At 31.2% G+C, this 23,861-nt stretch overlaps 1 long non-coding RNA gene across 1 annotated transcript; it reads right to left on the reverse strand.

The window, feature by feature from the left end:
- Nucleotides 1-225: 225 nt before the first annotated feature.
- On the reverse strand, nt 226-22,490 carry LOC124896746. Its single transcript, XR_007053138.1, has 3 exons — nt 22,018-22,490; nt 19,957-20,056; nt 226-1,211 (listed from the first exon to the last, which is right to left on the reverse strand). It is a non-coding gene; the product is annotated as an uncharacterized LOC124896746 (long non-coding RNA).
- Nucleotides 22,491-23,861: the final 1,371 nt, after the last annotated feature.

Below are 23,861 nucleotides of genomic sequence, written 5' to 3' on the forward strand. Positions count from 1 at the left end.
GTATGAAAGTAAAATTTAAAGGGTAGGGGGTGAATTGAAAATTTTTCTTGAGTTGACTGTTGAACCTTCATAGTTGACTTACCTACAAAACAGTATACTTGACAAAGCAGATTAGATTGAAACAAACAAGTAAGTAAATAAGAGCTTTAAAATAAGAACACAAAGATTTATCCTGGTTCAGAACACCAATGTGGTGCTTACTTCAAGTCCCTTGGGTTTCAAAGTTTCCTTAGATCTTTTCAAAGGAGATTCTGTGTCAATGCTGGTGAAAAAGTTTTGAAAACTTATTTTTTATTTTTCAGATCTTGTGACACAGCCTCAATCGGTATGACAGAGTTGACTCGATTTTATTCTTGTGTAACTATTATAAACTAAAAAGTACAAAGCTTTGTGAGAATAAGATTGAGACACACTATGATTCTCTTTTGAAGTTGTGTAAGTGCTTCGATCTTCAGTCTTCTCTTTTATACTCTTCAACTGCTTTAACTTCTATTCTTCATAAGGAAATCCGAAAGATTTCTTCTCAACCAAGGATTTGAATTTATTCCTTGATTGCAGGTTGACACTGTAAAGTGTGTCCATATCAGATATGTTCATACTTGGTGCAGTTTTCACAGCCGTACATGTCCATACCAGATATGTCCATGTAGAGGATGTGGTCGTCTTTCTATTTGCTTTTATTTTGATTGATTCATTTTCCATAAATCTGGGAAGTCGATGATCTCCGTGGTTAATACTTTTCCAATCTTGGTGGTGGCTTTCTTGTGAGTGAATCCTTGCTCCCTTTCTCGAAAATTCTGATTGATTCCTTAGGGATCATTTTGATCTTCTGTATCTTCAGTATATCCTGCAATATATTTGTTTATTAGTTTGTCCTTATTAAAACATACAATGAGAATATGGGGATAATAATCTCCCTCTTTTTGATAATGAAAAATAATAAACTACAATTAACTTCCCTGTTGTTTGGTTGACTTGCTCCCTATGAATTATAAGCATCTCTAATGTTCCTGCCTTCCTTGAGTATCATTTGACTCTTATCCTTTGATAGTCGACTTGCTCCCCTGACCTGCAAGCACCTCTGATGTTCCAGTTTTCTTTAAGTATCAATTGAATTTTATCCTTTGATAGTCGACTTTCTCCCCCTGAGTTGCAAGCACCTCTGATATTGATGTTTTCTCCCCCTTTTGGCATAGTAAAAAAGAACAACACTGTAGACAGAAAAAAGAAGTAGCAAACACATAGCAGGTTAACAGGAAAATGAATTACCAAAGAACTAAACAAAAGTAAAAAGTGCGATAGACAGTTTGGAAAAAAACATTTTACTACCAAAAAAAGGGATAGGACCTCTTTTGAATAGAGTCATCATTCAACGCTTGGCCAAGAAGTACGTTTGGGTATTGTGCATGTTATGGCAGAATCGTTCATAAGACTTTTAAATATTTTTGGAGAAGGAGGAGTATGCGTTCTGGACGGATATTATAAGTTTATCATTTGAGGAGTTGACATCAGTCTTGAGGAATTCCTTGTGGTAAACACTCTGGTGAATAACTTTACACCTTCTTGCTTGAATCCGTCAATGGTTAGTCATACCTTGCCTATATCGATGCTCATACTCTTCCCAAGCTCTAGCAGCTTGAAAGTCGACTCCTAAAGTATCATCGCTCCTTCCTCAATAGTTTTTAGGTGATCCTTGAGCTCTTCCAAAACCTTCAATATGTCACACCCCTTATTCGCGGAGGGTCAAAGGGTTCTTTAAATTTAAGTGACAATTTTGAGTAGGGATTATATTAATTACTGAGGCACCACTTGAAATTGAGTTATGGTGTTTCAAGTTACCTTATTGAATCCCTAATAAAAAGGAAATGATTCTTTTTTGGTCCACAAAAATAGAACACCGGGTGAGAAATTCTATTGATCGAGAAAAAGGTATGAGGCACCCCTCGAGTCTCGTGGTTCTAGCACGGTCTCTTTAATCGCTTATGTTTGGATTAAATTAATTTCTTGGATATAGAATATTTTTTAACCTAAAAGTGACTTCTATCCCGCCTTTAATTTATTTTGAATATATTTAAAACAATCTTATTATATTAATGTGTGGCTTACCGACAACAGTACTTTCCGGCAACACCACATGATGTATTTTTCGCACCTTTAAGGCATTATTAAATTGTCCTCATTTTCCAAGTCTAAGTAAGCACCTAACATGTTTAGAATCTACCCAGTCATATTAAATCGGCTAGAAATGGTATGCTAATTTTTTTACAACAAATGGCCAGTAACAATGCTTTCCGACTTCATCGTTAATTATCACTTACATATTAAACTTCTTTTACGGGTTAAGAACCTAGCTCATTCTTTTATGAATTCACTCCCTTAAAATTAGTTTTTCATCTCTTTTCTTTTCTCAATATCAATTGGTCTTCATTAAATTCTCAATCACTCTCACTCAACCTCACACAATTAGTTCAGGCTTTAAACCAGATGAGGCCGTAAAATATTTTATGACTTAAGAAACTAGCTTCATTATCTCATGTTGCACATTGTTTCGAGTTAGACTGTGAAGAATAACCTTAAAAAAGTATATTTAACAACGGGCATGTTTTCCAGATCTATATAAACTATAAGCAACATACTACTTTGACTTCCCTTAATTCCTATTAAATTATTATAGCATTGCAGTGATAAAAAATAATGAAATTTCAGAAAACGAAACAGATAATGAAATAGATAGCGAAATAGATGAATCAAATGACTGAAGAAGATATAAAAATAATAACAAAGGAAGAATATTTAAATGATGAAGGAACGGAACAAAAAATAATATTTGACAGTAATATATTTGATGAAATAAAAGGAAAAGAATTAGATTTAAGTGTAGAAAAAATATTTAAAATACCAACAATAAAAAATATTTTTACTAGGAAAAAAGATGAATATTATGTAGTATGTCAAAAAAAACATGTAGTAGACTGCAGATATGCAAAAGGAAAAGCTAGTATACCACTGGTAACAAAAAGAATAATTAATAAAGAAGAATTTATAATAGATGAAAAAATATATGAAAACTACGAAGGATCAAAAATAAAAATAGTATTTTCTAATCTAGGACGAAGATATAAGAAAATAGGTGAACATTTATATCTAATGTTAGAAAAAGAAGAATTAAAATTAGAAGATAAATTAACAGCAATGGTAAGAATAGAAAAAGAAAATGAAGAGATAGATAGGAAAAAGGAAATAGAAAAAATAAAACAACAAACTACGGAAGAAATACGAAAAATAGAAGAAACCAAAAATAGTAGAATTGCTGAATTAGAAAAAGAATTACAAATGTTAAAAGAACTGTATGAACAAAGACAAAAAGAAAAAGAAGAAAAAGATAGAGAACAGAAATTACTAAATGAGATAAATCAATTTAAGGAAAAATTAGAAATAAAAAACGAAGAATTAGAAATAAATAATATAGATATTGAAGAGACAGATAATTATGAGTCCGAAGATAGTGAAACATACACAGAAATATTAACAAATACAAAAAATTTAGAAATCAATGAAGAACAAAAAATTAATGAGGAAAACTTAGAAAATACCCAAACAGAAATAAATACTCTTGATAAAAAAGAAAATGAAAATATAATCCCTAAAACAACAGAAATAAGAAAACCTATATATTATAAGAATAAGTTTAAAAAATATAATGAATATGATAAATGGATACCAAAACAAATAGTGAATAAAAATTATAACTTTTTAGATCTAGACTGTGTAATAGATACAAAAAAAACAATACAATTATGGATAGGATATATGACAAAAAAATTATTAGATAATAATATAAATATAACAGATGCACCGGAATATATAGAAAAAACACTAATAGGATCAGTAAAACTATGGTTTGCAAATCTAACCGAAAATAGCAAAAAAGTATTAAGAACTAATAAACCTATAGAAGGAACATCATCGACAACAACTAAACTAACACCTATAGAATTATTAAAAAAATATGAAACATCTATAAAAGACGAATTTGGAAGTACGACACAATAGAAGAAGAACAAAATGAAGAAAGAGATATGAATAGAAATTTAATGTTAAAATTAGCAATATGTAATATGTGTTATATAGACGAATATACTTGCGCATTTAAAGAATATTATTACAAAGGAGCATATAGTATAGAAGAAAGTAAAGAAATAAGAAAATTATATTTTAATAAATTACCCGAGCCATTTAGTTCGAAAATAATAAAAAGTTGGGAAGAAGCAAAAATAGTAGATACATTAGGAGCAAGAATAAAATATTTACAACAATGGTATAGAAACTTATGTGAAAAATATAGAGAAGAATTAAAAATGGAAAAAACATTAATAAGGAATTTAGCTTGTTGCAAAAATAAAATAGCACCCCAATTTGGATGCGAAGAAAGATATTATAAGAAAAGAAAAAGACATAAGAAATATAAGAAATATAAAAAATCAAAATATAAATATAAGAAACCAAGAAAAAGATATTATGTAAAAAATTATAAACATAAAAGACCATATAGAAAGAAGAAATCTATAAAAGAATGTACTTGTTATAATTGTGGAAAGTTAGGACATTTAGCTAGAGATTGTAAATTACCTAAAAACCCAAAAAATAAACAAATATCAGAAATAAAAATAGATAATACCGAATATATGCAGATAGATTATATAAATTATGAATTAGAAAGTGAAGATAGTATATATGAAATTTCAAAAAACGAAACAGATAATGAAATAGATAGCGAAATAGATGAATCAAATGACTGAAGAAGATATAAAAATAATAACAAAGGAAGAATATTTAAATGATGAAGGAACGGAGCAAAAAATAATATTTGACAGTAATATATTTGATGAAATAAAAGGAAAAGAATTAGATTTAAGTGTAGAAAAAATATTTAAAATACCAACAATAAAAAATATTTTTACTAGGAAAAAAGATGAATATTATGTAGTATGTCAAAAAGAACATGTAATAGACTGCAGATATGCAAAAGGAAAAGCTAGTATACCACTGGTAACAAAAAGAATAATTAATAAAGAAATAAATGATATAAAAAGTAAAGGAGATCCAATAAAATATGTACAGCTTGGAGGTACAAAAATATTAATAAAAGCATGTTTTAGAGAAGGAATAGATACACCAATAGAATTATATCTAGCAGACGATAGAATTATAAAACCTATAGAAAAAAGCATAATAACTGCCGTAAAAGGAAATCTAATATACCAAAAATTTAAATTTATAATAAGTGCAAATTATTCAGTAGTAGTAACAGATAGGAATATAGATAAATCACTAGTATTATATTGGAAAATATCAGGAATAGAGTTAACCCCAGGAAGTAAAATATTTACAGCAAGATGTAAAAATCTATATGTATTAACAACAAAACATAAAATAACAGGAAAAAATAAGATTAACAAAATACAAATAGAAAGCCCATTCGAACAAATAGTAAAAACAATAGATTATAATGATTATACCTATAGAGACATAGATACAGAAGAAAATTTAGAAATAGTAAATGATAGAATAAGTACAACGAAAAGAATAGCTAATGAAAAGCCAGAATCATCAAGCTCATCAAAAAGAACAAGTTATGAAACAAATTCAATAAGTAATTTAAACCAATATTACATAACGGGAAAAATAAATGAAAAAGAATATTTAATACTTTTGAATACAGGACAAGAAGAAAATCATATAGCAAAATATCTAGTAAAAAATGAAGAAATAAAAACTGACAATGATATATGCCCAGATCTACCAAGAAGTTTAATAAATAATAAAAATATAGCAGAAAAAGAAATAATATTAGGAGTTAGAAAAATAAAAATAGAATTTGAAGTAAAGGAAGAAATGCAAAAAGCAGATATAATATTAGGAATAAAATTGTTAGAACAAGTAAAACCATATAATATAGAACATACACAATTAACCTTAACATACAACAAAGAAAAGTTATTCCTAAAAAGTGCCTTAACATGAAATGAAGATATATGTATTAATGAAGATAGTAGTAGAAGGATATTACAGTAGATATTATACGCCTATGATAGATACAGGACCAGAAGCTAATTTATGTAGATATAATTGCTTACCAGAAAACAAATGGGATAAACTAAAAACACCAATAATAGTTAAAGGATTTAATAATGAAGGAAGCTTAATTACTTATAAAGCTAGGAATGTAAAAATACAAGTATGGGATAAGATATTAACAATAGAAGAAATTTATAATTATGAATTAACATCAAAAGATATACTTTTAGGAATGCCATTTTTAGATAAATTATACCCACATATAATAACCAAAACAGACTGGTGGTTTACAACACCATGCAAACAAAAAGTAAGAGCAAAAAGAGTTAATAATAAAATAAGATAGAAAACCGATTGGATAAAAGGAAGTGAAAAAATTACACAAAAGTTAGAAAATATAAAAAATACTGAAGATAAAGTAGAACTAGTAGTATTTTCGATAAATAAAACAGAAATAACTATATTTTCAATAAATAAAATAGAAATAATTCAGAAAAAATTAGAACAATTATATAGTGAAGATCCATTAAAAGGATGGGAAAAACACAAAACTACTATAAAAATTGAATTAATAGATAAGAATAGCATAATAACACAAAAACCATTAACATATAATTTTGATGATTTAAAAGAATTTAAAATGCACATAGATGAATTATTAGAAAAACAATATATACAAAAAAGTAATAGTAAACATAATAGTCCAGCATTTATAGTAAATAAACATAGTGAACAAAAAAGAGGAAAAAGTAGGATGGTTATTGACTATAGAAATTTAAACGCAAAAACTATAACATATAATTATCCGATACCAAATAAGATATTAAAAATAAGACAAATCCAAGGATATAATTATTTCAGCAAATTTGACTGTAAATCAGGATTTTACCACCTAAAGCTAGAAGAAGAATCTAGAGAATTAACCGCATTTACGGTACCACAAGGATTTTATGAATGGAACGTGTTACCATTTGGATATAAAAATGCACCAGGTAGACATCAACATTTTATGGATAATTATTTTAAACAATTATCTAATTGTATAGTATACATAGATGATATATTATTATACACCAAAACCAAAAAAGAACATTCAAAATTATTAGAACAGTTCACAGATATAATAGAAAAATCAGGAATAAGTCTAAGCAAAAAGAAAGCTGAAATTATGAAAAACCAGATAGAATTTTTAGGAATACAAATAGATAAAAGTGGAGTAAAAATGCAACAACATATAGTACAAAAAATAATAAATTCGAAAGAAGAATTAGATACAAAAAAGAAATTACAATCATTTTTAGGATTAGTAAACCAAGTAAGAGAATATATTCCAAAATTAGCAGAAAACTTAAAACCACTACAGAAAAAATTAAAAAAGGATATAGAATATAACTATGATGAAAAAGATAAAAAACAAGTTCAAAAAATAAAATCACTTTGTAGAGAATTACCAAAATTGCAATTTCCAGATGAAAATAGAAAATTTATATATATAGTAGAAGCAGATGCAAGTGAATATAGTTATGGAGGAGTATTTAAATATCGATATGAAGCAGAAAAAATAGAACACCATTGTAGATACTACTCAGGTACGTTCAACGAGACAGAAATAAAATGGGAAATAAATAGGAAAGAATTATGTTCATTATATAAATGTTTATTAGCATTTGAGCCATATATTGTATATAACAAATTTATTGTACGAACAGATAATACACAGGTACGCTGGTGGTTAACAAAGAAAATACAAAATTCAGTTACAACAAAAGAGATCCGAAGACTAGTTTTAAATATATTAAATTTCACATTTACAATTGAAGTGATCAGTACTAACAAAAATGTTATTGCAGATTACATATCAAGACAAAGCTACACAGACTGAACTAGTAGAGGAAGATACTCTAGAAAAAATACTTAATACCCTAACTACGCTTTCAATGAAAGTGGACAGTATGGGTAATGAGATAGAAAAGCTAAAGACTAATGAAGATAAACTGAAGTCTATAGCTACAAATCAGCTAACTCAGCAGTGTGCAGAGCTATGTCGATCGGAAGACATTAAAAATCCAGAGCTAGAAGGAGACGTTGGGACACTCCATAAAACCCATAACATTTATCAATCTACTTCTGCAGGTACAAGCAAAGGAGTTAATAAACCAAGATACCAGAATGTAAATATGAACAAAATATTTGAAAAACCATTTACCCCAAAAACACAAAAAGACCATTTATTCATACCCCCACAAGTTAACACATACCGAGATAGCCTAAACCAAGACAAAAAAGTATACAACTACACCGCCCAGAAATACATAGAAAATATATACAGAGTACAAACCTTTCTAAACCATAACCCCAGAGCTACAGACATCAAAGAACCAAATACCAATTATATAACCCAAAAACTACAAGGATACAATAAATTAATCGCACTACCCAAAACTAACCCAAGCCTAGTTAAAACCTGTTTTGACTACGGACTACTAAATACCATATATACCCAAGACGGAGAAGAGCTAACAGCTATGGAGGAATTATACAAGATATTCACTACCTATAAAAGAATAACAAAAGGAAATTTATTTTATATAAAGTGTTATACTGCACCAGCAGAGATATTATATGATGAAATAAAACCAGTTATACAAGTTGTAAAGATAGGACTAACAAGAGATATGATTATACCGGAAGATATTACGCAACAACCAGAGATACCTAGAATCAAGATACCAGATTTTTATGCAAATAAAAGACTTATTGGACTAGCTACGATCATTCAAGAACTAGCAAATAACTATGCTAACGGAAACCTAATATGGAGCTACTATTCAAGAGATCATCAAATGATATATTCAAATTCAAAAGAGCTACGACAAGAAGATATGGAAGACGTAAAACAATGGATAATGACGCTACTTAACTCAGAAAAACAATCTACCGCAAGAGCGATAAAAAAAAGATTTATTTCAGACGGACTGTTAACAAGATATTGTAAAATAATTGGACATAAATATCCAGACCACCAATGTTCGAGGTGCAATGGAGAAGATAATATTATTCCAGAGGTACATCTAGAATAAAGAAAACAAAATGCCAGCTGGAGAAAAAATTGATTTAGAGTCCTTTTTTTTGGATGAAAATTATGTATAAGAATGGACAAAAATAAAATAGATTGTCACTTGAACTATTTTAAAATCACTTAACCACTTGACTAATGAGTTGATGAAAAATAGGTAACAAGAAAAAATAAATATAACATGTCAAAAGCTACTATTGTTGCCACCTGCACACAAACAAATAACTTCACTTATATTTTTTATGCCTCGAATACTATTCATCTTTCAAAATATGTATCAATACACACACATCCATAATCTTTCTACATTCTTTTAAATATCTACTTTATAGAATTTCAACCCTAATTCAATTTTTGATTCACCATTTTACACAATAGAAATATTTGGATAACAAAATATACAATATAATTCATGATAAAAACCTCACATAATTAATTAATGATCGCACATACTAAATAATGCATGAAGGTATTTAGATAATTTTATTCATGCTTTGTACATATTAAAAACTTATAAAATAATAATATTAAATTGAATAAAAACCTGTATGACAAGCCAAATCGAGTATAGAAGCTAGAACGCCATCACCAAAAACTCAAATGGAGACCCTAAACTCTTTTCCTTTTTTGCTTTGATTTTTGATTTTTCTCCAAATGTTCTTGTCCCTTTTTTTCCTATCCTCTTCTCTTCTCCTTATTTCTTCTACGTTTTCTTTATTTTCTTCTCCAGAGTTTCTACATATTCTATCCTTTTGTCTTTCTCACTCTCATCCATTCTCTCCCCTTTTTTTAATTGTTTTTTTCCTTCTATTTGTGTCCGTGTGTGTTCCTCCTTTTTTCCTTTTTCACTTTTTGTTGTCTTCTATTTCCTCTGTACTCTCTTTTTGTTTACTAATTCTCTGTCCGTGTATCTGTTCCTCTATTCCTTCTACGTTTTGTAGGTGTATATATAGAGTATTGTGTGTGCAGCTGAGGACGTTGGAGTTGAGTTTGTCGTGGCGAGAAGTTGAGAGGAAAAAGTGGAGTGTGCAGATGGGGGAGTTGGGGTGGTTTTATTTCTCTTATCTTATCTTTTTTCTTAAAAAAATATAATAATAATAAAAGAAATTAACAGTAATAGAAATATTGATTAATTGATTTTCATACTAAGAAAATATAGGAAAAAGTTATAACTATCCTAAAAATAAAATATAATTGAGAAAAGTAATAAAATTACTATCTTATTTATTAAAATTTAAATTTATTTTTTTATTATTTAAAAATAAGTAAATAAATAATTAAAAATATCCTAAAATGTAACTTTATAGTTTGAACTCTTTTCTACAAATTTTTTCATTGAAACCTACTAAAAATGTAATAAGAGATAAAATAAAGATTGGGTAAAATATAAATATTTAATGCTGAAAAATAGGCTAAAACTCGCGAGGGTAAAAAAATCACGTGTCTACATTTTGCCCCACTTTGTTTGAAATCTCGAAGAGTTTTCATACAAAGAAGTAGATAATGAGATGAGTTTTGACCCTCTGGTTATTTGAAAGAGTAGAATATATATATGCAAAAAAGATGTGATCGAGTCATAGTTTTGGACCGCCTACATATCCCAGGTTGTGAGAGAATCAGGTCATGTGTAGTTCAATAAGGGGAAATGATGAGATGATGAGTTGGAGTTCGAGTTAGGTTTCATCGAGTCTCTTATTCGTGGTTTCTGATTTTTCATCCAACAAAAAAAATTTAAAATGAAGATACAAGTGAAAGATCCTATCTATGCAACTTTTCTGGAATCTTGACTTGAATCTTCATGACTTCTCAAGTGGTGAGACAGTCATTATCTTGATTTTAACTTAATAAATTGTAATATCCCATACTTTTCTTAGCTTACTTCAGCTCATAGTGCATGCATAAGAGACTTAGAACATGAAAATATAGCTAAGTATTGGAGACTTAGTTTTATTTTTGGCCTCTTAACTTTGTTGATTTTTAAAGTGACCTTTTCGACTCCAAGACATAATTTTTTGAGTTGATTCATGTTCAAGGGTGTAAGTACGATGTCTCGGGTAATTTTTGGATTTTTTGGATGAGGTTTGGACCACGTTTGAATTTTCAAAACAGCAGCTCATTGCTATTTTGGTGCGTCGCACTGGATAGTCACCTCACCACATCATGGTGAAGTTCAAATGACAATTGTAAAATTCCAGCAAGTCACCGCAATTGTACCGCTTCGTGGTGGAATCGCGATGACAACCTTGATGCATCGTGGTAAGGGTCAATTTTGGGTTCTAGATATGAATTTTAATTTTCCAAGGGTAGTCTTGTTATTTTTCCCTCACCCAAAATACATCCAAAACACAAAGTTAAAACCCCAAAGGGGCATTATATGCCCAATTATTCATAATTTCTCTCTAAGAAAGTAATTCTCTCTCAAGAACAAACCCTAGCCCCTTTAAGATTCAAGCTCAAGTTTCAAGAAAACCACCAAGAACCTTCACGAATTCTTCAATCAAGGTATGTTAGATGTTCATCCATGGGACATTTTCACCCATGGAGTCCAAGAATCCATTTTTTATATTTTAAATTATGAAATTACATGTCTATAATGATTTATATCCATGAAACTCTTATGAATTTTGATTATACATGATGTTTACTCTTTATTTTTGTTGAAAGCAACCCTTACATGTTTGAAGCATAAAATTTCATTGTTAAATTCCTAAGTCTGGTTTTAGTATTGAAATTATGCTATTTCTGCATGTTTTACTCATTCCCATGCTTAAACTCATGAATTTCAAATTTTTTACAAGAGTTTTAATAGAAAGAGCCCTTACACGTTTTAATGTTGAAGTATGTTTACCTATACCTTGGTAATTTGATTTCAAGTGTTTTCATATGGAATGCATTATAGTATGTTTTAAATATTGTGATTTCCATATCATGTTCATGAGAATTCAGAATAAATCCTCGGTTTATGATCTTGCCATGTGTTCATGCTATCTCATCGTGTTTAAAGATATTCCCATGCTTAAATATATGTCTCCCATGTGTTTGATGAAATGTTAAGTGAATAGTTGTGAACAATGATTTTCTTCCATGGTTTCAAAGCTTTCATGTGTCCCTATTGTTATTGTTATCGAGTCCTGGGGGTTATGAATACCCAAAATTTATCTATTTACTTAGTCTCAGTATTTTCAGAATGGTTTTAGACACATATGAGTATCATCAATTCAGTCAGTTATCATGTTAGCCAAACCTAAATCAGTTCAATAATTTGAGTCAGTTCCTTCTTTTGTTAAACTTAGTTCAGTCCCATAATCAGTGTCATTCAGTTGGGAGTAGGATTCAGCACCAAGCGAACCTAGGGATGGGGGCTCACCCGTCTGTTAGGACTGGGTTCGTAAAAGAAATTCCTAGTTTCAGAACTGCATAGCCAACGTAGGTTATGAGATGTCACCCGCCAGTTAGGATTGATATCAGGGGTCACCTTCCAGATTAGGACCATCTCCACCACCATTATTAGTACCCATGTCATGGTACTATCACCCTCCAACTGGGGTCACAGGTTGGACTCCGATCAGTTCAGTTTGGGGCATGTTGGTTAGACGATACCTCCCACAGTTTTAGTTTTAATATTTAGTCATAACTCAGTTCAGTTTTGTGTGACCATAGCATATAGTTTATCAGTTTATCAGTTATCAGATTTTAGTATTTCAGTTTACAAACTATTCTAGAATTATGTTATATGCTTGGTCATGCATTCTCAAAAATTATAGCATTCACGCATTCATGTCACTTATCCAGTTATCTCGTGCTATTCACTCAGTCAGTTATTATTCATACACATAAGCCCATGCATATCAGCATAATCTCATCTAGCATACCAGTACATTCAAAATACTAATTGCATACTCATTTTTTGCGCTATGATATGTCATATCATAGGTTCGGATGCTCAGGTTCCCGACCGCACTTAGATATTCCAGCACATTAGTAGCATTTGTAGTGGGGAGTCCTTATATTTTGATGTCCGATTATGTTTATTTTAGTACTTTAGTCCAGTAGTCAGTCAGAGTTAGTTGGGGACATGTTCCATCAACTCTACAGTCATTCAGTTAGAGGCTTTCAGACACTTTTCAGACAATTATCTAATTTTCAGTTGATTCTCAATCTTTACGTTGGTACTTTCAGACAGTTGTTTCAAATTTAAGAGTTAAGTAATGTCTTAGTATTATAAAACCTAATGGCATATTTAGTTATTCTGCATATGAGTATCTTTTATTAGCAGTCTCATTCAGTGCTCACAGCAGGTACCAACTCATGGGTTAGCTTGTGGTCACTTGTGACTATGAGCACTGTTTGGCATCCAGGGTGTACTCCCGGGCATTACAGAAATGAGATACTCCTCCATGTTGACTCTTGGTATTAGAGAGGAACTTAAAAATTGATTTATTCTTCAGACTCACTTCTAACTTGAATTTGAAAATCTTTACCTTGTTCTGTAGGAAGGCTCTTGAACTTGCAACTAATAATATTTATCCTTTTCTTCAGGATGGATCCTGAACTTGCAAAAATTGTTACCTTACTCTTTAGGTGAGCTCTTGAACTTGCAACTGATAATCTTTTCCCTATTCTCCAGATGGGCTTTTGAATTTGTAATTTAAAATCCTCACCCTATTCTTCAATTAGGCTCCTGACTAACAATTTAAAATCTTTACCCTATTCTCTAGGAAGAATCTTGACTTGTAATTTCTTCACCCTATTCTTCAGGAGGGCTCCTAACTTGTACTTTTTTCACCCTATTCTTCCAGTAGGCTCCTGAGCTTCAAAACTGAGAATAATTTTAATTCTCCAAACATGTTGCTAAATTCAAAGTAAAAGTGAAATATAAAAGTAAAGTCCCATTATCTAGGAGGGTCCTGAGCTAAAATAAAATATCATTATCCAAGAGGGTCCTGGGCTGAAAATAAAGTCCCATTATCCAGGAGGGTCCTGAGTAGAAAAGTAAAATCTCATTATCCAAGAGGATTCTGAGCAGAAAGTAATGTCCATTATCTAGGAGGGTCTTGAGAAAAAAAGTAAAATCCTATTATCCAAGAGGGTCCTGAACAGAAAGTAAAGTCTCATTATCCAGGAGGTCCTGAGATGAAAATAAAATCTCATTATCCTGACGGGTCCTGAGCAGAAAGTAAAGTCCCATTATTTAGAAGGGTCCTGAGTAGAAAGTAAAATCTCATTATCCAGTAGGGTGCTGAGCAAAAAAGTAAAGTTCCATTATCTAAAAGGGTTATGAGCAGAAAATAAAAAAATCCATTATCCAGGAGGGTCTTGAGCTAAAAATAAAATCTCATTATCCAGGAGGGTCTTGAGCAAAAATTTAAGTCCGATTATCCAGGAGGGTCCTGAGATGAAAAGTAAAATCCCAAACAGCACGAACAAAATTTTTTCCCAGTTTGTACTAGAAAATTTTGTGAGTGTCACCAGATCATAACTTTTTGGAAAGTACAGAAAGGAGGGTGAATCAGACTTTGATAAAAAAATGTATCTCTTGAGAGTACAATTGATGACCAAAATTAGGAAGTGAATCTCCTAAGTGTTAATGTGGAGAACTCTAACTAGAAAGTGCATCTTCGAGGAGTAAAAGTTCACATTAGGAAGTGCGTCACCTAACAATGAAACTTGAATACCCAGACAAGAAAGTGCGTCTCCTAGGGGTAAAATGGAAGAACTCGACTAGAAAGTGTATCTTCTAGGAGTGAAGGTTCAAGTTAGGAAGTGCATCACCTAACATATTAAACTTAAGTTACCCAGACAAGGAAGTACGTCTCCTAGGGGTTAAATGAAATGATTCAAATAGAAAGTGCATATTCTAGAAGTGGAAGTTAAAGTTAGGAAATGCATTACCTAACATATGAATACTGACATACCTAGACAAGGAAGTGCATCTCATAGGGGTTAAATAGAAGGACTCAACTAGAAAGTGCGTCTTCTAGGAGTGAAGGTTCAGGTTAGGAAGTATGACACCTAATGATTGAGACCTGAAATACCCATACAAGGAAGTGCGTCTCCTAGAGGTCAAATGGATGATGAGTTTTTACCATGATTGTGATTATCAAGCCTGCTTAGCAATACCACCTTTTGTGTTTGCATAAGTGGGAAATTGCACTTTTTTTATATTTAGGCTTTGAAGTCCTTGATTTGAAGGTAAAATATGTTTTTATTTCATACAAAGAAAACTTGTTAATTTAAAAACACAGTGGTTGGTTTGTGGCATTTGGCTACTAAGGCGACTTCTCTTGAACTTGTCATACTCAGCTCCATTTCAAATCATTGATAGGTATCGTTGACTTGTCGTACTTTTGACCCTAAATTCTGACTACTGAAACTTTTGACTCAAATCATATTTCTTATGCATGATGCATCTAGGTTTTAATTCTAATGCACCTTTTATATTCCTATGAGTCTAAAAACTGTCATATGACAAGCATTCTTGAGTACCTTACTTTATTTTGAAATATGTTAACTTTGTGCATCAGCCCTTTTTCTTGCTTTGTGCAATTGAGGAAGTTGGTAACAAGTTTTTAAGTTCTTTTTCACTTGTCTTGATGTTATTTTGACTCAAAAATATGAGAAGAAAAAAAAATGATGATAATAATTTTTTATTTGACAACAAAGATACAAAAATAATAAAAAAATATAGAAATAAAATAAAAAGATAATAGATATCCTTTTTTCAAAAACAACAGAAAGAAAAACTTATCTGAGTGTGGTAGCAGGTTCCAGTGATTATGACAGGAATTTTAAATTAAACAACCTGATCTTTTCATCCCAATCAATTATTGACTTTTCAACTTATTGAATTTGAAACCAAGCTGCTCTTGAGCTTTTATCCTCTAGATTTCAGACCTTCTTCAGTTAGTGGTGCCTCAATGGTTTTTTGCCACTGAGCCTCTCTCATTTTTATTTTCTCTCAACTCACTATTGTCTTATGATTCCCATGAGGTTTTTCACCAATAATACTTTCTTATTTTCATAATTTTTGTCACCACTCACTGTCGCCTTATTTTGCCCAGAAGGATTTTCACCAATAAGACTCTCATTTTTATTTTTCTCACATTTTTATATTGATGAAGGAAAGTGGTGCTCAAAATATGAAACATCATATACCCATAACATTCTTAGACTTGACATCCTCAAATATTGATCTGAAGGTCTTTTTTTGTTGTAACTTGGCTTTTAGATAGGGTTAGAAAGAAAGAGCGGCATGGGGCTCAAAATATACATAATATAGCGTGAGACATACAACTTTTGAAATCAACTCATAAAGAAAATAACTTTTGCCCCAGTTTTATTTCATACTGGGTAACTTAAATTTTTACTTGGTTGGGCCGAAACCCAGAGTAGGGCTTCCTACGTATCTTTTCATAGAAAGAATCAAGTCAAACGTAGTTCTAATATCTAGTATTTTTTTTTGCTTGATTTTTTTCTGAATCTAACTTTGACTTTTATTTTTTTTTACTTTTCTCCTTTTTTGAGATTTTTTCCTGACTTTATTTCTATTTCTTGACACTTTTATTTTTCTTTCTATTCTCTTTGATTTTTTTCAAACTATATTTTGATTCCAAAACAGGGTGCGAAAGAAAATAAAACTAAAGCTCAAAAGGGGTAACAAAGGATGAGGCAACATTTGAATAGTAGAATGAAATGACTTCGTCATATCAATCTTTAAAAATGCGAGCCCATAACATGCAGTCTGAGAGTGAAACATGAGATCATACAAATCTTTTTCAATTTTGACCTTGACTAAGATTATGCACGTGTTCCACTTTTTCCATGCTTATGAAACATACAAGTCTACTTGTGTTGTACTTTACTTAGATGGATAACTTATGCCTTTTTGAAGCTTATTTCCTTTTGCTTCTCCTGACAGTGGAGACTATATATTCTCTAATTGATTCCATGCTTAATTTGGACCTTCTAGTTAATGATCAAGTCATTCTTTTATTCGCAAAATGATTGCCTTAATTCATTTAAGTGAGGCTTTAACTCGGTCACCAAACATCTCAACACTTTACTTATTTTCTTACATGTCTTTTTTTTTTCAATTTGAACTTCTTGATTCAATATTTCATGATTTGTTTGGATTTAAGATTTGCTTAAAAAATTCAGCATGCATATCATATCACTAGAAATGACATAAAATGAAAATAAAAGGTAAAAAGGGACACTACATTTTGTCGAAAGAAAAGGTGACAAATTTTCACATAAATGACAAAGAAACAAGACAAGATAGACTCCAAACTACAATCCTGAAATAATTCAGATAACAGAAAGAAAAACAAAATAAACTACTACAAATCCTTCCTTGTAAGGGAATGAGTGACTTCTTAATTGTTGATCTTGACATCTTAGTCAGTTTGTACATCATTATGACTAGAGCTTTCGCAACTGTCAATGTCCTGCACCATAATTGATTTACCTTGAATCATCCTTTCTGTTACTCTTTTCAAAGCATGACAATTTTCAGTCTTGTGAGCCTAAACTTCAGAATGATATGCACATAGTACATTAGGATTAAAATTTCTTTATTTTAGATCGGGAGTGTACCCAAGGATAGGAATGATTATACCCAACTATTTTAATTTTTGAAACTAACTGTTATATGATTCCTCAATTGGTGTGAAACTATCTCTTTATTTTTGTCTCTTTTCATTGTTTGGCTTGAATCAAAAATTGAGTCTAGATGGGCTTTGGTATATTTGTGGAGGTGGATAATGATTCTAAGGGGTTGATGCATGCCATTCCGGTTAGGAAAGGTTCGAGCATATGGATATGCATTATAAATAGGATACCAAGGAGATGGACTAGAATATAATTGATTTTGGGAGGAACATAGTATCATGGATGGTTATATGGGTGTTGAATATAAATTTGGGAGTAAGATTGCATGTATAGGTGATGTGGACCTCTTGAACTTTGTCGCAATCCTGACACAACAATAACCAAATCCTCCTTTCTTTTCTTTTCTGCATAACTTCCAGAGCCATTTTAAATTGTTTGCATTGTTTCTTTCAAAGAAGCTTGGCTTATGATTTTTCCGTACTTAATTCTTTTTTCTACTATCTCTCTGATCTTATTTACCTCAGCAAATGTATTTAAAATAGTAGAAAGCAAATGATAGAAGTAGTCAGGTTCCTGTGCCTGAAGAAAAATATCAATTATTTTGGACTCCTCTATTGATGTCTTAACTCTAGCAGCTTGCTCCCTCCATCTTATAACATATTCTCAAAACTTTTTAGTAGTCTTTTTACTCATGTTGGTAAGTGGAGTAAGATCCGGTACTATATCGATATTATATTGAAATTGATTGAAAAAATTCCAAGCCATGTCATGCTAAATATGTCAATGAGAGATACCTTGATCAATAAACCATTCTAAAGCTATCCCTGTCAGACTCTCTCCAAAGTAAGCCATCAATAATTCTTTTTCCCCCTACTCCTCTTAGTTGATTACAAAACCTTTTCAAATGAGCTAAAGAATCGTCGTGCCCCTCATACTTGTCAAACTTAGGTATTTTGAGCCCTAGAGGCAAATGGACATCGGGGAACATACATAAATCTTCATATGAAAAACACTTTCGCCCTACTAGTCCTTACATATCTCTCATATTTTTCCCTAGACTTCTCACTTTCCTAGCCATCTCTTCTTGTTCCTCATTTTTAACAGTTTTCTCAATCACGATAGGGAAATTGTGATAATGAGCGGGATAATATGAATTTGGTGGTTTGAAAGTCAATTCAGGATGATAGAATTGATCACGATTTAGCTCATCAATAGGTTTTTGTATTGTTAATTGAGGGTCTGTATCAGTTGACACTATAGGAATGAAAAATGGGTTATTTGTGAGAGATGGATTTACAGGGCCATGGTAGAGGTGCCAACAGCACTAAACTTATTAGTACATTGGCCAAATCTAGGTTGGTAAAATGGATCACTAGTTTGGACTTGAGTGGAACTTAGATCATTCGTATTCAAAAGTCCAGAGATTTAGAAAGACGGGCCTTGCCCATTCATCTAAGCTTGATACATTTCTACTATCTATTGTTTCAACAACCTGTTCTCCTTGATTGATGCAAATTCTTGAGGAATTAACTGATTTTGATCTTCTTCGTTGTCAGACTCTATGCCATGTTTGTGAGTTATCTTGTCTTTTTCTTTGGACCTCTATTGCATGGATGAGATGTCAGCTTAACCAAAAACCAACCACCTTAATACTATTTTTACTTTGGTAATACTGAATGGGTCAGAGTTTAATATTTTTAATTTAAAAAAAAAATATCGCCAAACTCGATAAGAATTGCCTACATATCTCATCAAGGTGAGAATCAGGTGTGCGTAGTTCATGAAGACCATAAAACTTATTTTTTTAATTTTTAAAAATTTCAATTTTTTAAAGAAATGATTATAAAATTTGGAGAAAAAGATTCTCTCTTCTGTTTTACTACGCTGCCTAAAGTCTGAAAACAATCAAACGAGCCTTCCAAATAAATGTAAAAGAGCACATAGGATGCACATGTTGGTTATATAAAGAGGGACACTTGTTCTAGATAGATTCGGCTCCTGTGTCGAGCCCCACTAAATAAAAAATGCATGTGATGCAGATAAAGTGGAACCTAATAGAAATAACCATGTCTGAGTTTTAGTTCTACTAAGTTTAACCTGATGGATATATGTGTCTAGACTGACTGTAAAACGAGAGGACAACTCGAGTCGGGCAAGAACAACTTACTGGTAGCAGTGCTTTCCAGCCTTACCATTGGTCCTTCCTATCTTAAATCATGTGTGACTATAGAATCCTTTCGAGGAGCATTGCCGCATCTCTGGTATCTCAAGGCTCGGGAGCGTATACCGCATCTATGAAAATAAAGTATTTTTTAGAAGATTCAGATGGGTATGCGAGAGAAGACAATTTGTATTAAAATTCAAGTAATATCATAGCAGTAAACAGATAGGCAAAGAGCACATTTAGGCAAACAAATACAATATCAGCAATTAAATAAAGTCACATAAGTCAATATTAAAGCTCGAATTCTGATTATCTCCAGCGGAGTCGCCAGAGATGTCACACCCCTTTTTCGCTTAGGGTCGAAGGATTTTTCCAATTTATGTGACAATTTTGAATAGAGATTATATTAATTATAGAGTCGTCATTTGAAATTGAGTTATGGTATTTCAAGTCACCTTATGGAATTCCTAATCAAAAGAAAATAACTCATTGTTATTCCGTGGAAACAGAAGACTGTGTTAGGAATTCTGTTGACCGAGGGGATGGTTTGAGGTACCCCTCGAGTCCCGTGATTCTAGCACGGTCTCTTTAATAGCTTATGTCTGGCTTAAATTAATCTCTTGGATATAGAATATTTGTTAACCCAAAAGTGACTTCTATCCCTCCTTTAATTTATTTTGAATACATTTAAAACAATCTTATTATATTAATGCGTGGCTTAACGACAACAGTACTTTCCGAAAACACCACATGATGTATTTCTCGTGCCTTTGAGGCATTATTGAATCGTCCCCATTTTCCAAGTCTAAGGAAGAACCTATCATGTTTAGAATCTACCCAACTAAATGAAATTGACTTCAAATAGTATGTTAATTTTATTATAACGAATGACCAATAGCAGTGCTTTCCAACTTCATTTTTAATTATCACTTACATATTAAACTTTAATTTTTAGAGTTAAGAACCTAAATCATTCTTTTATGAATTCACTCCCTTAAAATTAGTTTTTCTCTCTTTTCTTTTCCCAATATCAATAGGTCTTCAATAAATTCTCAATCACTCTCACTCATCCTCACACAACTAGTTCGGGCTTTAAACCTATTGAGGCCGTAAAATATTTTATGAATTAAGAAACTAGCATCATTATCTCATGTTGCACATTGTTTCAAGTTAGACTGTTAAGAATAACCTTAAAAAAAGTACATTTAACGACATGCATGTTTTTCAGATATATACAAACTATAAGCAACATACTACTTTGACTTCAATTAATTTCTATTAAATTATTATAGTATCGCGGTGATAAAAAAGAATTTTTGTTTGAACTAAACCCACCATTTTTATTCTCAATTCTCCTATTCCAAATAATATACACTATTATAATATTATTTATATCTAAACTTTCACATTTTAGTGAACTATAAATTAGAGACTGTGACTTTTATATAGTGTCTTATCATCTATTTTAAATTAATTTCTTAAACCAAACAAATGATTTAACAGTGATGAGCATCTAATAGGAACACCATTAAATCCTTATAGAATTAATCTTGAACTGGTGAGAAAAAGGACTGAAAAAATTAATTTAGAGTCCCCTTTTTAGATGAAAATTATGTATAAGAATGGAAACAAATAAATAGGTTGTCACTTGAACGATTTTAAAATCACTTGCCCACTTGACTAATGAATTGATGAAAAATATGTAACAAGAAAAAATGAATATAACATGTAAAAAGCTACTATTGTTGCCATCTGCACACAAACAAATAACTTCACTTACATTTTTTATGCCTCGAATACTATTTATCTTTCAAAATATGTATCAATAGATACACGTCCATAATCTTTCTGCATTCTTTTAAATATCTACTTTATAGAATTTCAACCCTAATTTAATTTTTGATTCACTATTTTACGCAATAGAAATATTTGGATAACAAAATATATAATATAATTCATGATAAAAACCTCACATAATTAATCAATGATCACACATACTAAATAATGCATGAACACATTTAGATAATTTTATTCGTACTTTGTACATATTAAAAACTTATAAAATAATAAGATGGAATTGAATAAGAACCTGTATGACAAATCAAATCAAGTATAGAAGCTAGAATGTCATCACCGAAAACTCAAACGGAGACCCTAAGCACTTTTCCTCTTCTACTTTGATTTTCTATTTTTCTCCAAATATTCTTATCCCTTTTTTGTCCTCTCCTATTCTCCTTACTGCTAATGCTTTTTCTTTATTTTATTCTCCAAAGTTTTTACATATTCTCTCCTTCTGTCTTTCTCACTCTCATCCGTTCTCTCCTCTCTTTTTGACTGTCTTCTTCCTTCAATTTGTGTTTGTGTGTCTGTGTTCCTCCTTTTTTCACCTTTTGTTGTCTTCTGTTTTCTTTGTCCTCTCCTTTTGTTTTCTAATCCTCTGTCCATGTATTTGTTCCTCTCTTCCTTCTACATTGTGTATGTGTATATATAGAGTATTGTGTGTGTGCAGTTAAGGACGTTTGGGAGTTGAGTGTGTCGCAGGGGAGGAGTTGAGAGAAAAAAGAGGAGTGTGCAGATAGGGGAGTTGTGGTGATTTTATTTCTCTTATCTTATCTTTTTTTCTAGAACATAATAATAATAATAATAATAATAATAATAATAATAATAATAATAATAAAAGAAAGTAACAATAACAGAAATATTGATTAATTGATTTTCATAATAAGAAAATATAGGGAAAGTTTATAACTAGCCTAAAAATAAAAGATAATTCAGAAAAATAATAAAATTACTAGCTTATTTATTAAAATTTAAATTAAAAGAAATATATATATTTTAATTTTTTATTATTTCAAAATAAGTAAATAAATAAATAAAACATATCCTAAAATGTAACTTTATACTTTAAACTCTTTTCTGCATTTTTTTTAAAGAAACCTACTAAAATTGAAATAAGAGCTAAAATAAATATTGGACAAAATATAAATATTTAATGCTGAAAAATAGGTTAAAACTCGGAAGGGTCAAAAATCACGTGTCTACACAATATAGGAAGCATGGGGTTAGAAACTGATTTGCTTACCTTAGGGATATCTGATTTTGCTCGGGCAGAGTCCTTTTTGCACCATTCATTTTCTATCAAGATGTAGTCCATGTTGTCAAAAGTTTTGGAGTCATAAATAGCAGAGACTTCCACTGGAGGATATACAGTGAGGTCAATAGAGTAATATAGGAGAATCTAGGTAATCAACAGTCCATTAGACAGGCTGGCAGAGGTATGTGCATCGGTAATACTTTCAAGCATATATTCACGAGACCAATCGACCCAATTTATCTTGAGCTTTTTCTATCTCGGCAGGTTATATTGTTGAAGAAGCCCTTTTGGGGACCAGATTGGTGGCAATAATGTGGGCCATTATGCGATACTTAAAGCAGAGAGACAGGGGATCAAAGCTAGAAGACACTGTGTCCGGGCTGGACAAGGTCTTTTTTGCTTCTTCAAAGCTAACTTCAAAATCATCGGGCCAAGAACCATTCATAAAGGGAATTATTTTGGAGAATTTTTTATCAAAAAACTTTTCAAATAAAAAATCATTGAGTATGATCCTTGTGTCAAGCTCAAGAGTCTCTAATTCGCCTCTATCAGGAGAGAGCCGGAGATTGGCATAGAACATTCGAATAGGATCCTCATAAACTTTAACTCCACATTGACGAAAAACCAGTGATAGGTATTAAAATTTGAAGAATTGATTGACATTAAAATGAGATTCTTTTAATTAAAAGAGATTTACTACTTGATTGGGTACCACAGAGCGACTTTTAAAGGCGGTGAACTTGTCTTTTTACGAGCAGGTCCAAAACTTATGCATGTCCTCTGGAGAAAAAGGATCCAGAGGGTTTGAACGAGGTTTTGTTAATAGAAAAGGTTAGACT

This window comes from Capsicum annuum, chromosome 3 (genome assembly GCF_002878395.1).
Source record: "Capsicum annuum cultivar UCD-10X-F1 chromosome 3, UCD10Xv1.1, whole genome shotgun sequence".
Classification (NCBI taxonomy): Eukaryota; Viridiplantae; Streptophyta; class Magnoliopsida; order Solanales; family Solanaceae; genus Capsicum; species Capsicum annuum.